The sequence below is a fragment of the Atheta coriaria genome, unplaced genomic scaffold (genome assembly GCF_025399875.1).
Source record: "Atheta coriaria isolate IRGN ID8LTWV9N9 unplaced genomic scaffold, Caltech_Dcor_3.1 hic_scaffold_10_pilon, whole genome shotgun sequence".
NCBI lineage: Eukaryota > Metazoa > Arthropoda > Insecta > Coleoptera > Staphylinidae > Dalotia > Dalotia coriaria.
Genome location: NW_027045452.1, coordinates 1,401,089 through 1,415,399, shown reverse-complemented (window position 1 = coordinate 1,415,399; position 14,311 = coordinate 1,401,089). Strand labels below are relative to the sequence as shown.

Below are 14,311 nucleotides of genomic sequence, written 5' to 3'. Positions count from 1 at the left end.
AAATATACAGGGTGTTAAAAAAAGAAAACCAATGATTCAAAAAAGAGCAATAGATTATAACAATAAATTTTCCCCACATTAACCAGGATTTAAGGAAAAGTGATATACTGGGAGATACAGAAAGAAAATATAAAGTTCAAAATAGAAAACACCCGGACAACAAACTTGGTCAGTGACAGATTGGGAATGAAGAAAAACGAGTATACAGGGTGACATAAAAGGAAAATTACTAGTTTTAAAATTAAAATACTACGATCAAGGAGAAAACATCTGGAAAAAACAATTATAGTCAAGTACTGACTGGAAATCAGGGAAATAAATATACAGGGTGATACATAAAGAAAATTTAAGCATTTAATATAAAATTCCACGATCAAAACATACAAAAGATTAATTTTATAAATTTTTGTTGATCAAGAAAAGCCCATATACAGGATGTTACAAATAGGAAAATGAGACTATGCATTTAAAAAAATCGGAAGAAATAATCAACAAAATTAACAAATGCAAAATTTTACAAGTTTCCCAACGAATATCAAAGAAAAGTGAAAAGAAGGCAACACAACAGAAATACAACTAGCAACTACTAATACAATACCAAAGCGGGAGAAAATATTTAAGAAAAGTAAAAGTAGAGAAGGTATGATGATGATATATATACAATTGTTTTATAAGAATAAAACACCATAATGAATTTTATTGCATATTTAGATTTTCTTTGCGACGCGGTCTCCTGATACGGCTCAACCATAGAAAAGTGCTAACCAACGGCATGATACACGATTTGCGTTAAGATATTGAAATTGTTTTTAAACGCGTTATCGCGATTACAGTATTTTGAATGCAAAAGAACAATAAGAGCTGATAATAACAGTGAAAACCACATTCACAGGCAAGATCGAAAACGCAGTCGACGGCACGCGACAATTTTGACTTACGAGTATTACGGTACTCTCGTTACATGCGACTAAAGACATCAATGTGATAATGATGTAATAATATTTTACAACTTACCGAAACACAGGGTAATCAAAAGAAGCACTGAAACAAAAAAAAACACGTGTGTTAGATTACGAACTGTGCTGCGTCGCACTTCTTAAGTCTACCCGTCGGATAGTGTCTTGTATTATACGCAATATTTTAACCGACAAACGCACAAACAGGGGCGTAGCTACCGCCGTATTTGCCGTATCAATTATACGGGGCCCCTGGGCCACGGGGGCCCCCAAAGTGTGTAAGGAAAAACCTTTACCTCCATATAAGGGCCCCCAAAAAAAATTTTATACGGGGCCCCGACAAGGCACGCTACGCCACTGCGCACAAATATAAAGTTTATATTATAAACCCATCGTTTCACGCACAAATCATTATAAGCATAACACTAAATAGTCTATTATCATTACGTGTCGGCATTTACGTCGATAATTAACATTAAAGTGCAATTTATAGAATTGAAATGAAAGAAAGGCAAGAAGTCGCGTGCAAATGAGAACAAACTGAAACGCTCGAATGTCCGTCGCACGATCGCAGCGTGGAACTGGTTCAAAGCGATAAGAAAGTTGTTTAAACACAAACAGCAATATACGCGTAGCTTGGAAGAAGAAACATTCAAGTATGTAGGTGTAATTCAATTTATATAATGTTGAAAAGACATAAAATCGGGCATCCAAAGTGGATGCGTGCCGGCAACACAATTCTTCACGACAAAACTATGAACCTAAGTTTTAAAAAACTTTAAAATTTTTTTAAAAAAGTTAAATTTGCAGAGCGATTTTAAGGAACTTTAAGGTAACTTTTATACGCAAATTACCCTTATATGCAAATTTTCAAGGGTTGCAGGTCAAATTCCTACAACAATAAAATACCACCCGACAAAAAATTTAATTTCACATCTCTAGACGCTCCGCTGAAATTACTGCGCCGCCTAGATCGCGTACAAACCCGAAAAAACAACAACATTTCACAAAAAAGGGTGGAAAAATTACACTTATATGCAAATTGTCGCGGGTTGTAAGTCTAATTCCTGCAACATTTAAATACCACCCGACGTAGAATGTGATTCCGCATCTCTAAACGCCCCGCTGAAATTACTACGCCGCATAGATCGCGTGCAAACCCGGAAAAACACCAACATTTCATGGAAAAGGGTTGAAAAATTACACTTATATGCAAATTTTCGCGGGTTGCAAGTCGAATTCCTGCAACATTTAAATACCACCCGACGTAGAATTTGATTTTGCATCTCTAGATGCTCCGCTGAAATTACTACGCCGCCTAGATCGCGTGCAAACCCGGAAAAACACCAACATTTCACGAAAAATTCCTGCAACATTTAAATACCACCCGACGTAGAATTTGATTTTGCATCTCTAGACACCCCGCTGAAGTTACTACGCCGCCTAGATCGCGTGCAAACCCGGGAAAACACCAACATTTCACGAAAAAGGGTTGAAAAATTACACTTATATGCAAATTTTCGCGGGTTGCAAGTCGAATTCCTGCCACATTTAAATACCACCCGACGTAGAATTTGATTCCGCATCTCTAGATGCTCCGCTGAAATTACTACGCCGCCTAGATCGCGTGCAAACCCGGAAAAACACCAACATTTCACGAAAAATTCCTGCAACATTTAAATACCACCCGACGTAGAATTTGATTTTGCATCTCTAGACACCCCGCTGAAGTTACTACGCCGCCTAGATCGCGTGCAAACCCGGGAAAACACCAACATTTCACAAAAAAGGGTTGAAAAATTACACTTATATGCAAATTTTCGCGGGTTGCAAGTCGAATTCCTGCCACATTTAAATACCACCCGACGTAGAATTTGATTCCGCATCTCTAGATGCTCCGCTGAAATTACTACGCCGCCTAGATCGCGTGCAAACCCGGAAAAACACCAACATTTCACGAAAAAGGGTTGAATATTACCCTTATATGCAAATTTTCAAGCGTTGCAGGTTAAATTCCTGCAACAATTAAATACCACCCGACGTAGAATTTAACTCGGCATCTCTAGACGCCCTGCTGAAGCTACTACGCCGCCTAGATCACGTGCAAATATGCAAACTTTCGCGGGTTGCAAGTCGAATTCCTGCAACATTTAAATACCACCCGACGTAAAATTTGATTCCGCATCTTTAGACACCCTGCTGAAGTTACTACACCGCCTAGATCGTGTGAAAACCCGGGAAAACACCAACATTTCACGAAAAAGGGTTGAAAAATTACACTTATATGCAAATTTTCGCGGGTGGCAAGTCGAATTCCTGCAACAATTAAATACCACCCGACGGAGAATTTAATTCCGCATCTCTAGACGCCCCGCTGAAATTACTACGATACGACGCCTAGATCGCGTGCAAACCCGGAAAAACACTAACATTTCACGAAAAAGGGTTGAAAAATTACACTTATATGCAAATTTTCGCGGGTTGCAAGTCGAATTCCTGCAAGATATAAATACCACCCGACGTAAAATTTGATTCCGCATCTTTAGACACCCCGCTGAAGTTACTACGCCGCCTAGATCGCGTGAAAACCCGGGAAAATACCAACATTTCACGAAAAAGGGTTGAAAAATTACACTTATATGCAAATTTTCGCGGGGTGCAAGTCGAATTCCTGCAACAATTAAATACCACCCGACGGAGAATTTAATTCCGCATCTCTAGACGCCCCGCTGAAATTACTACGACGCCTAGATCGCGTGCAAACCCGGAAAAACACCAACATTTCACGAAAAAGGGTTGAAAAATTACACTTATATGCAAATTTTCGCGGGTTGCAAGTCGAATTCCTGCAACATTTAAATACCACCCGACGTAGAATTTGATTTCGCATCTCCAGACACCCCGCTGAAGTTACTACGCCGCCTAGATCGCGTGCAAACCCGGGAAGATACCAACATTTCACGAAAAAGGGTTGAAAAATTACACTTATATGCAAACTTTCGCGGGTTGCAAGTCGAATTCCTGCAACATTTAAATACCACCCGACGTAAAATTTGATTCCGCATCTTTAGACACCCCGCTGAAGTTACTACGCCGCCTAGATCGCGTGAAAACCCGGGAAAACACCAACATTTCACGAAAAAGGGTTGAAAAATTACACTTATATGCAAATTTTCGCGGGTTGCAAGTCGAATTCCTGCAACAATTAAATACCACCCGACGGAGAATTTAATTCAGCATCTCTAGACGCCCCGCTGAAATTACTACGACGCCTAGATCGCGTGAAAACCCGGGAAAACACCAACATTTCACGAAAAAGGGTTGAAAAATTACACTTATATGCAAATTTTCGCGGGTTGCAAGTCGAATTCCTGCAACATTTAAATACCACCCGACGGAGAATTTAATTCCGCATATCTAGAAGCCCCGCTGAAGATACTGCGCCGCTTAGATCGCGAGCTAATCCAAAAAAACACCAACATTTCACGAAAAAGGGTTGAAAATTACATTTATATGCAAATTTTCGCTGGTTACAGGTAGAATTCCTGCAAGATTTAAATACCACCCGACGTAGAATTTGATTTCGCATCTCTAGACACCCCGCTGAAGTTACTACGCCGCCTAGATCGCGTGCAAACCCGGGAAAATACCAACATTTCACGAAAAAGGGTTGAAAAATTACACTTATATGCAAACTTTCGCGGGTTGCAAGTCGAATTCCTGCAACATTTAAATACCACCCGACGTAAAATTTGATTCCGCATCTTTAGACACCCCGCTGAAGTTACTACGCCGCCTAGATCGCGTGAAAACCCGGGAAAACACCAACATTTCACGAAAAAGGGTTGAAAAATTACACTTATATGCAAATTTTCGCGGGTTGCAAGTCGAATTCTTGCAACATTTAAATACCACCTGACGGAGAATTTAATTCCGCATATCTAGAAGCCCCGCTGAAGATACTGCGCCGCTTAGATCGCGAGCCAATCCAAAAAAACACCAACATTTCACGAAAAAGAGATGAAAAATTACACTTATATGCAAATTTTCGCGGGTTACAGGTAGAAATCCTGCAAGATTTAAATACCACCCGACGAAGAATTTCATACCACATCTCTAGAAGCCCCGCTGAAGTTACTACGCCGCTTAGATCGCGTGCAAACCCGAAAAAACACAAACATTTCACGAAAAAGGGTTGAAAATTACATTTATATGCAAATTTCCGCTGGTTGCAGGTAGAATTCCTGCAAGATTTAAATACGACCCGACGTAGAAATTAATTCCGCATCTCTAGAAGCCCCGCTGAAGTTACTACGCCGCTTAGATCGCGAAGAAACCCGAAAAAACACGAACATTTGACGAAAAAGGGTAGAAAAATTACATTTATATGCAAATTTTCGCGGGTTGCAAGTAGAATTCCTGCAAGATTTAAATACCACACGACGGAGAATTTAATTCTGCATCTCTAGAAGCCCCGCTGAAATATACTACGCCACTTAGATCGCGAGCTAACCCAAAAATACACAAACATTTCACGAAAAAGGGTTGAAAAATGGCACTTATATGCAAATTTTCGCGGGTTGCAGGTAGAATTCCTGCAAGATGGAAATACCATCCGACGGAGAATTTAATTCCGCATCTCTATATACCCGCTGAAATTACTACGGCACTTAGATCGCTAGCAAACCCGAAAAAACACAAACATTTCACGAAAAAGGATTGAAATTTTACACTTATATGCAAATTTTTGCGGGTTGCAAGTAGAATTCGTGCAAGATTTAAATACGACCCGACGGAGAATTTAATTCTGCATCTCTAAAAGCCCCGCTGAAATATAGGGGAAAGTAGCCATATTTGGACCATTTTTATATTTTTCGATTTATAGAGCCACATATAAACTGTCAATAAAAATTAAGTTGCGGAAAAGTAACTCACAAGGCTTACCAACAAAATGATATTTTTGATTTAAGTAAAAATTATATTTATACCCCTCAAATTTCAATTTAAAAAAATTGTGTTTTTGGTCCAAATTAAGAAACCGGTTTCCTAAATTGGACCGCGCAGTTTCCTAAATTGGACCATGCTTTTTTAACGGCAATTGACCCAATAGTAAATTTTAGTTTTAGCAGAAACACAAGCACATTTTGTATAAACCAAAGTGCGGCATTGCATACACTGCATCATTTCGAAGATTTGTGCTCGTCCACAAGCTTTTCTAAGAGATAAAAAAAATGATATACGTTTTCCCTGTTAAAACCCGGTGCCTGTCTCCGGTCCAACTTGGGCAACTTGAAGAATTTTTATTTAATGATCAACGACAATCTTAATATAACATAACCTCTCCAAATTAATACTATAAATTATAGATAAATAAATAAGCTTTCTGATGATATAATTATAATCGTGAAATCTAACGTTTAAACAGCTTGACAGCTTATGCACTTACGTCGTTATAATAGATTTGATAATCAAGGATACAAAAAGTTGTTGTCACGACGAAAGCACGCGGCAAGTTTTAACCCAAATAGTTGCATCAATTGTTTATATATACGAGTAAAACAAGGGGCCTGTCTAATTTTGCAAAAGCATCAACAGTCCGCGGATATCGTGGTGGTCCAACTTAGGCGCTGGTCCAACTTAGGCTACCTTCCCCTACTACGCCACTTAGATCGCGAGCTAACCCAAAAATACACAAACATTTCACGAAAGATGCTTGAAAAATGACACTTATATGCAAATTTTCGCGGGTTGCAGGTAGAATTCCTGCAAGATGGAAATACCACCCGACGGAGAATTTAATTCCGCATCTCTAGATGCCCCGCTGAAATTACTACGCCACTTAGATCGCGAGCAAACCAGAAAAAACACAAACATTTTACAAAAAAAGATTGAAATTTTACACGTATATGCATATTTTCGCGGGTTGCAGATAGAATTCCTGTAAGATTTAAATACCACCCGACGGAGAATTTAATTCCGCATCACTCGTCACGACGGTCAAGGATACCTATGTGATGCCGTACGTGCGGAATGATTAAAAAGGCGTACGAGCAACGAGCACGAATGTTTTAGAACAAGCAAGTATTGATACCATACCAGGATTTTATGCGTTCCAGCACTCTCACAGGGGCTGATGCACTTAGCAACTCGACGTCTTGTGAGTTGCAATATACACTTAACCGGCATTTACGGACAATAAAGATGCAAATAGTCAATAACAATACTATAGTCACAAGTTAAAACTAAATCGTCTATTGGCGATCGAATATAATGCAAATTTAAATAGCACAAGTCCGAACAAACGATACGAAGTCACGAGAAACACGTCTGAATTACCCACGACACTGAGCGCAATCCGCGGATAGTGCACGCCGTAGCCGAGCTAACACCGACGCAACAGTTCACGATAAGAAAGCAAGTGATGGCGCGCGACCTTGTCCGCGAATAGCAATAGGCCCGCTACCCGCGATCTAAACTAAACTTGAATATGCTGCATGCGGTGTAAGAGGTTTGCAACGACGACACTCGAGAATCTCATGCGTTGCATTCCACGCGGCGGAAGCGATAAGAAAGTAAATTGTGTTCAAAACAAACACAAAAACAAAACAAAATTCTCGTGCCGAATGCGAACGTTTATGCTTCTGCCATCTGTGAATGTTACACCTAGAAGTCCCGGAATTAAGATTATTTTGGAATGGTGGAAGGAACATGAGAAAGTGTTTCCTACACTTTCAATGATGGCCAAGGATTTATTCAGCACAATTGCAACATCCGTACCTGTAGAAAGGTTATTTTCTACAGCAGGTATGATTATGACAAGTAAACGTTCATCATTAAAAGATGATGTAATGCAAGCGTTACTCTGCTTAAATTCTTGGTCATCATGCAGTTTAAAAGATAAAATTAGAAGTAGGTAAAATAGATAGGTAGAATAGGTAAATTTATGTTAATTAGGCTTTTTTCCGTGAGGAAGGGTATATAAGTATATATAAGTATATATATAAGTATATATAAGCATAAGTGTATATAGATCTTGTCAAATAAAATTTATGCTATAATCAACTCGATTATTGTCCTCTAGCGTACCTACATTGTATCCTAGTTTATTCTATATTTTCAATTAAAAGTGATACTTATTATTTTAATTTTTAATTGTGATAATTAATATTTTAACCTATGTATGTATTTTTGGAGTAATTAAATGAATAAACTTTTGAACTGCAAAGATCTTCAATGTTTTCTTTACACTTAAAACCATTAAATGTGGAAAAAAAGTATAAGAACAAAGGCTTCACGGGTATCGCGAGACTTTTCTCGTATCGCTTTTTCGAGACGATACCGAGACCGAGACGATACTGTTGATAGTCTCGTCCACTCTCGTCTCGTGTGAAGCCCTAGAAGTTGAGAACAATGTCTTATTGATTCTTGTCTAAATAAAACTTCAAATTTCCATTCGTAATTTCCTGACAGAATTTTGTCATTTGGTACTAACTAATCTGAAATCTAGGAACTCTTTTTATAAATAATAGAATTATTTTACTTACCAGTTATGCAAAACCGTAAATCGAAGATATGTTGATAGATACTGAAATAAATGAGAAACAAAATATTAGTAACAGCATTTTGTGCCATGTTAAAATGAATCTGAGTTCCGTCGGAACCCAGTTTTTACATTAAAATTTCTTTTATTCACATAGTAATGATAGGAATGACAATATTTACCATGTAGCACATTAGTCCATAATCATCTGCTGATGATATAAATATTTTTCACAAGTCATTTAATTATTGGCATTCAATAAACATTGCCGGCCGTCGCCCGACGACAACGAACACACAAACACTCACGCGAGAAATAGCTGATAAGAGATGAAACACGTTTACTAACACTAACTATCACCGGCGATCACGAAATAAAACGCGATTTGCCGAACCAATATCAAAGAATAAAACAAACCAAAAGTGTGGAATGTGTGCTGCCAGTGGCGGATTACGGCCTAGGCGCACTAGGCGCGCGCCTAGGGCCCCGGCTGCCTGGGGGGCCCCGGCTGCCTGAGGGGCCCCGGCTGCCTGAGGGGCCCCTGGCACTTATATGTCCCATATAGACATAGTAATTCCACAAATACTTCATCAGTTGGTTTTGACCTCAGCCTTTATGAATAGCGTATTGGTTTTCACTTGGCGGCCAAAACGGCATTTCACACGTGTCCGCAAAGCAACCGTCACGGATATATAGCTGACTTAAAACTTTTTATCTCCGATTTTATTTCTTTATGGCAAACTGTTTAAAATAAAATTTGGATGTTTTCTGCCACGAATTTTTGTGACCTTTTCTTGAATATTGCGTTAGAAAGTTGTAGCTATAATGCGAGTAGTATATTGCCAATTTTTTTAAATTTCGAACATCTGTGGACGAGATGAGTTGAGGAATATTCCATTGAGGTTGTAAAATAGCGGGTAACTCTCTTTTTTGGAATATTAATTATTTCTTCTTTCTATCATTTTTTCACATCTGCGGAACACGTTGTACCAACGTTTATCCTCCTACAATTTTTATCTAGATTTTTGGGGTGGTAGTTGGATTAAAAAAATAACAGAGAGTGGTCAGTGAGTCGTTAGAAGAAATTGTACTTAGAAAGTTACATGATTATGGCTCAGATATCACAAACTGTAGGGGCCAATCTTATGATAACGCTGCTACCATGTCTGGCAAGTACAGTGGATTACAGGCACGCATAAAACAACATTCCAAATCAGCTGAATTCATACCATGTGGAAGTCATTCTTTAAATTTGGCTGGGAATACTGCAGCGGAATCTTGTTCTGGAGCATTAAAGTATTTTATGTTTTTGCAAAATATATAACTTTCTTTGCTGCATCTACAAGACTGTGGAATATTTTAACTGAATGCATGAAGGATAAGAATTCTAAAAGTATCAAGAGAATAATTGATACACGATTTGCCGCAAGAGCTGACGCTGTTTTAGCCCTAAGACTCAATTAGGTATCAATGAAAAAAAAAGGAAAACCAATTTCAAAATTAGAAGCAAAAAAATTATCAAAAGAGTTCGATCAATTTGACAATTTTCTGGAACAAACTCCTACAGAGAATCGAAATTACCAGCAAATACTTACAGGAACCAAAGACAAATATTCTTAATAGTGTTAGTTTATTAAAATCATTAAACGAATTTATAACAGAGGTCAGAAATAATTTCGAAACTGTTGAAGAGGAGGCTAAATGAGACAAAGAAAACGCAAATATCCATATGATGAAACGAACAAAAATGATACAGCATTTTCGTCAAGAAAATTTTTTATTGTCAACATTTTTTATATGGTATGTGATGTATTAACATCAGAAATTACTCGAAGGGGCGATTTAAAATTAAGCCGTGTTGAAACTAATAATTGTGTAGAGCGATTATTGTCTAAGTATGAAAAAGATATTGAGCCAGAATATTTCACTGATGAGTTAACTCATTTTCTAAAATACATACAAGAAGAAAATATTAGAGATCCACATGAAATGTATGTAACATTAAGCAATGGTCTAAAATCACAAACGAATGTTGAAGTAGACTTTGCGGCGCCCGTACGCTAAAACTATTAATTTTACTGGGCTAATAACCGTTTTTGAAAATTTTCGGATTTAGGGGCCCCAAACTTGATTTGCGCCTAGGGCCCCACTGAAGCATAATCCGCCACTGTGTGCTGCCGTTATCGCAACGATGCAACAAAACAAAATTCACTCGCTGTAATATTTTTAGTTTAATCTGCACTGTCTCGCCATCTGAAGATACTTTCTAGTACCTCACAAAAATACGAAGTGTTTCAAACAGTGGGGCGTGCATGTGTGGCAGTGTGGAATTGTTTATGAGTCAGTGAGTGGTCACGCACTTAGATGGTAGCGTCTGTGAGACACACGTACGGGAAAATGTTCATGCGCCACCCAAACTAAATGAATAGCACTTTTATACAAAAATGCAATAAGTCAAACGGATTGAAGATTTTTATTCTACCTAAAACTCCCAATAAAATAGGCTAGTTAACTTGGAAACTTAAAAAATGAAATAATAATTTTTATGAAAAAGAAAGGGCAAAGAGGGGTGCTGCGTCATGTGTTTTCGAGGATTTTCGGTAGCAAATACGTAAAATTTATTTTTATTTTTGTATTTTGGCCTTTATTATTAAATCATTGAAGATATTTCAAAGATATACGACGAAGAATTAATTGCGCTTGAGTTTTGTATATTTGCCTAGGATACGCAAACAATATTTTTGCGTGCAAACCCGAAAAAATACATTTCACGAGAAAGTATGACAAAATCACCCTTTTATGCAAATTTTCACAGGTTACAGGTTGAATTTCTGCAACAACCAAATACAACCAGACGGAGAATTTAATTCCGCATCTTTAGGCGCCGCGCGGAAGTTATTGAGCCGCCTAGATAGCGTGCAAACCCGGAAAAAAGAAACAAGTGCCTTGAACACGAGCCACTTCTATCGCTACCTTCGTACGGTGCCCTGAATCGAGTCACTTCTACCGCTACCTTCGTAAGGTGCTCTGAATGGAGTCACTTCTACCGCTACCTTCGTACAGTGCCCTGAATCGAGTCACTTCTACCGCTACCTTCGTAAGGTGCCCTGAATCGAGTCACTTCTACCGCTACCTTCGTACGGTGCCCTGAATCGAGTCACTGTTACCGCTACCTTCATACGGTGCCCTGAACACGAGTCACTTTTACCGCCACCCTGCTAAGGTACACCAAATGAGACTCAACTATACAATTGCAATTAATTGCAATATAAAACTAAATAAACAAATTGAAACCAACGTTCTTGATTTTATATTCAAGTCAATAAAATTAAGTTTAACCGTCTGGTCTCGCAAGGAATGTGAATGTTCGTCGCAGTTACTTATAATTTATAATGCAACACCACGCGCGATTTCAATTATTACGTGATTATAAATTATACTTTTCTTATCTAGAAAAACCTCAGTTTCAGAAGACTCTTGTAAAATTAAAAAAGTAATTCACGTAAAAATAAATTAACATAAAATTAAACACAAAATATTATTCAGGAATTTATCGACTAATCAAAGATAATGATAATAAACGACATAATATTTCTCGAGCATTTTCGATAGTAAATATCTTTTAAACTAAAGGCGCTAGCAGTCAGCTGATTGCAAATTATGAAAGTTTGGAAAATTCGCTATAAGATAAGATAAGAAAATAATTAAAATTCGTGCGCAAAGGTTGAGAAATCATGTTTAAATATGAAATAAAGATCACATTTTTATTTTTTATGAGTTTTTTCGTTTGCGAATATCCCGTACTCTTATTATAGGAAGAGACGGAAATTATTAATCTACGGATAATTCTTTACGGGTATAAGGCAAAGTATTAAAATAGTGCCTGCTGTGCCTCAGCCATGTAAACAAAATCGCGACATTTCATGATATAGAGACGTGAGAGAATGGCAACGATAACACACGGCAATTTCGGACGTTGCTATTCGTACAGCAATAAAAAAGTGTAAACAAACACAATTCTCGTGTCGAATGCCCGCGTTTGCTGGTAAATATTGAAATAAACAATGCAAGTTATATGAACAGAACCCGATGACCAAACAAGAATCATTAGTTAAGACGCAATCATGATATTTATTTCAAGCGCAGTAATTATTTATTTCAAACGTAATTATCAATTTCTAGGATTCATTGTCTCAAAGTCACCTAATTGCGCATTTCCTGTTTCGTTGCGCATCTTCTCTTCATATTTATTTAAAACGCATATTAGAGCCATATAAATAGAGCGCAGACCTAGACCTAAGCGATTATTGTATCATCCAAGTTCGTTGAATAAACAAGTGAAAGTTAACAAGTTCTTCTGAATCGATCATCAAGAACCCACTTAACAAATCCTAAGAAAACCAACAAAAGTGAATCAAAGTCTAAACCCAATTCTAATCCGCGATCGCGATTCGAACCAATAAATAAATAAATTATATTTAATAACTCGTGAGTCGATAACGAAATCGTTAATATAAAACCGCTCGACACAAACGGGGAATATAATTTGCAAGTCTATTTTTCGATGTTTAGTTCATGCCAATGCCATCTATAAATGATACAAGTAGTAGTCCCACAATTTAAATTACATACTTATTAAAAGTAATGATAAATTAAAATACAATTTACGTAATTCAAAATTATTATGCTGAAAGATTACCCGATGTTACATCAAATATTTAAATGATACATAAATTTTACTAAGATTAGAAGTTGAGGCATATGTCTTATTGATTCTTGTCTAAATAAAACTTCAAATTTCCATTAATTTTCGTTCAGAAACAACTTTGTCATTTGGTATCATTGCACAAAAACATAGGTAGAACTAAATTAAAATCTAGGTACACGGCAAACTCTTTCTAAAAATAATATAATTATTTTACTTACCAGTTATGCAAAAACCATAAATCGAAGACATGTTGATAGAAACTGAAATAAATTAGAACAAAACATTAGTAACAGCATTTCGTGCTTTGTTGAAATGAATCTGAGTTCCGTCGGAACCCAGTTTTTACATTAAAATTTCTTTTAATCACATAATAATGACAGGAATGACAATATTTACCATGTAGCACATTAGTCCCATTAGTCCCCCATTAGTCCCAAGTCAATTAATTATTGGCGATCACAAAACATGGCCGTGCGTCGTCCGACGGCAATAGACTCACAAACACGTGAATAAACTAGTTTATTAACACTAACTATCACCGGCGATCAGGAAATACAACGCGATTTTCCGAACTAATATCAAAGAATAACACAAGCCGAAAGTGTGGAATGTGTGCTCGTCGTTATCGTACCGATGCAACAAAACAAAATTCACTCGCTGAAATATTTCTAGTTAAACCTCCACTGTCGCGCCATCTGATGGCACTTCCTAGTACCTCCTAAAAGTACAAAGTGTTGCAAGCAGTGTGGCGCGCAAGAGTTGCAGTGTGGAATTGTCTATAAGTCAGTGAGTGGTCACGCATTTAAATGGTAGCGTCCGTGTGACACACATGCAGGAAAGTGTGCGTGCACCACCCCGTTTAAATGAATAGTAGTTTTATACAAAAATGCAATAAGTCAAATCTAGATGAGGCGCAGCAGGGCGAGACGTGCGATAAATATAGAAATAAACAATACAATTCCATTTTACGATTTTTAGTTCATGCTAGTGCCATTAATAAATGGTACAAAAGTAGTCCCACAATTTAATATACTTATTGAAATAACTGATAATTTAAATTTGATTTACGCAATTCAAAATTATTATGCTGAAAAATTACCCGATTTT

At 37.4% G+C, this 14,311-nt stretch overlaps 1 long non-coding RNA gene across 1 annotated transcript; it reads right to left on the bottom strand.

Moving 5' to 3' along the window:
- Positions 1 to 483: 483 nt before the first annotated feature.
- LOC135800099 (uncharacterized) lies at positions 484 to 13,846 on the bottom strand. Its single transcript, XR_010550100.1, has 4 exons — positions 13,601 to 13,846; positions 13,423 to 13,464; positions 8,501 to 8,541; positions 484 to 1,041 (listed from the first exon to the last, which is right to left on the bottom strand). It is a non-coding gene; the product is annotated as an uncharacterized lncRNA (long non-coding RNA).
- Between the last annotated feature and the right edge of the window lie 465 nt (positions 13,847 to 14,311).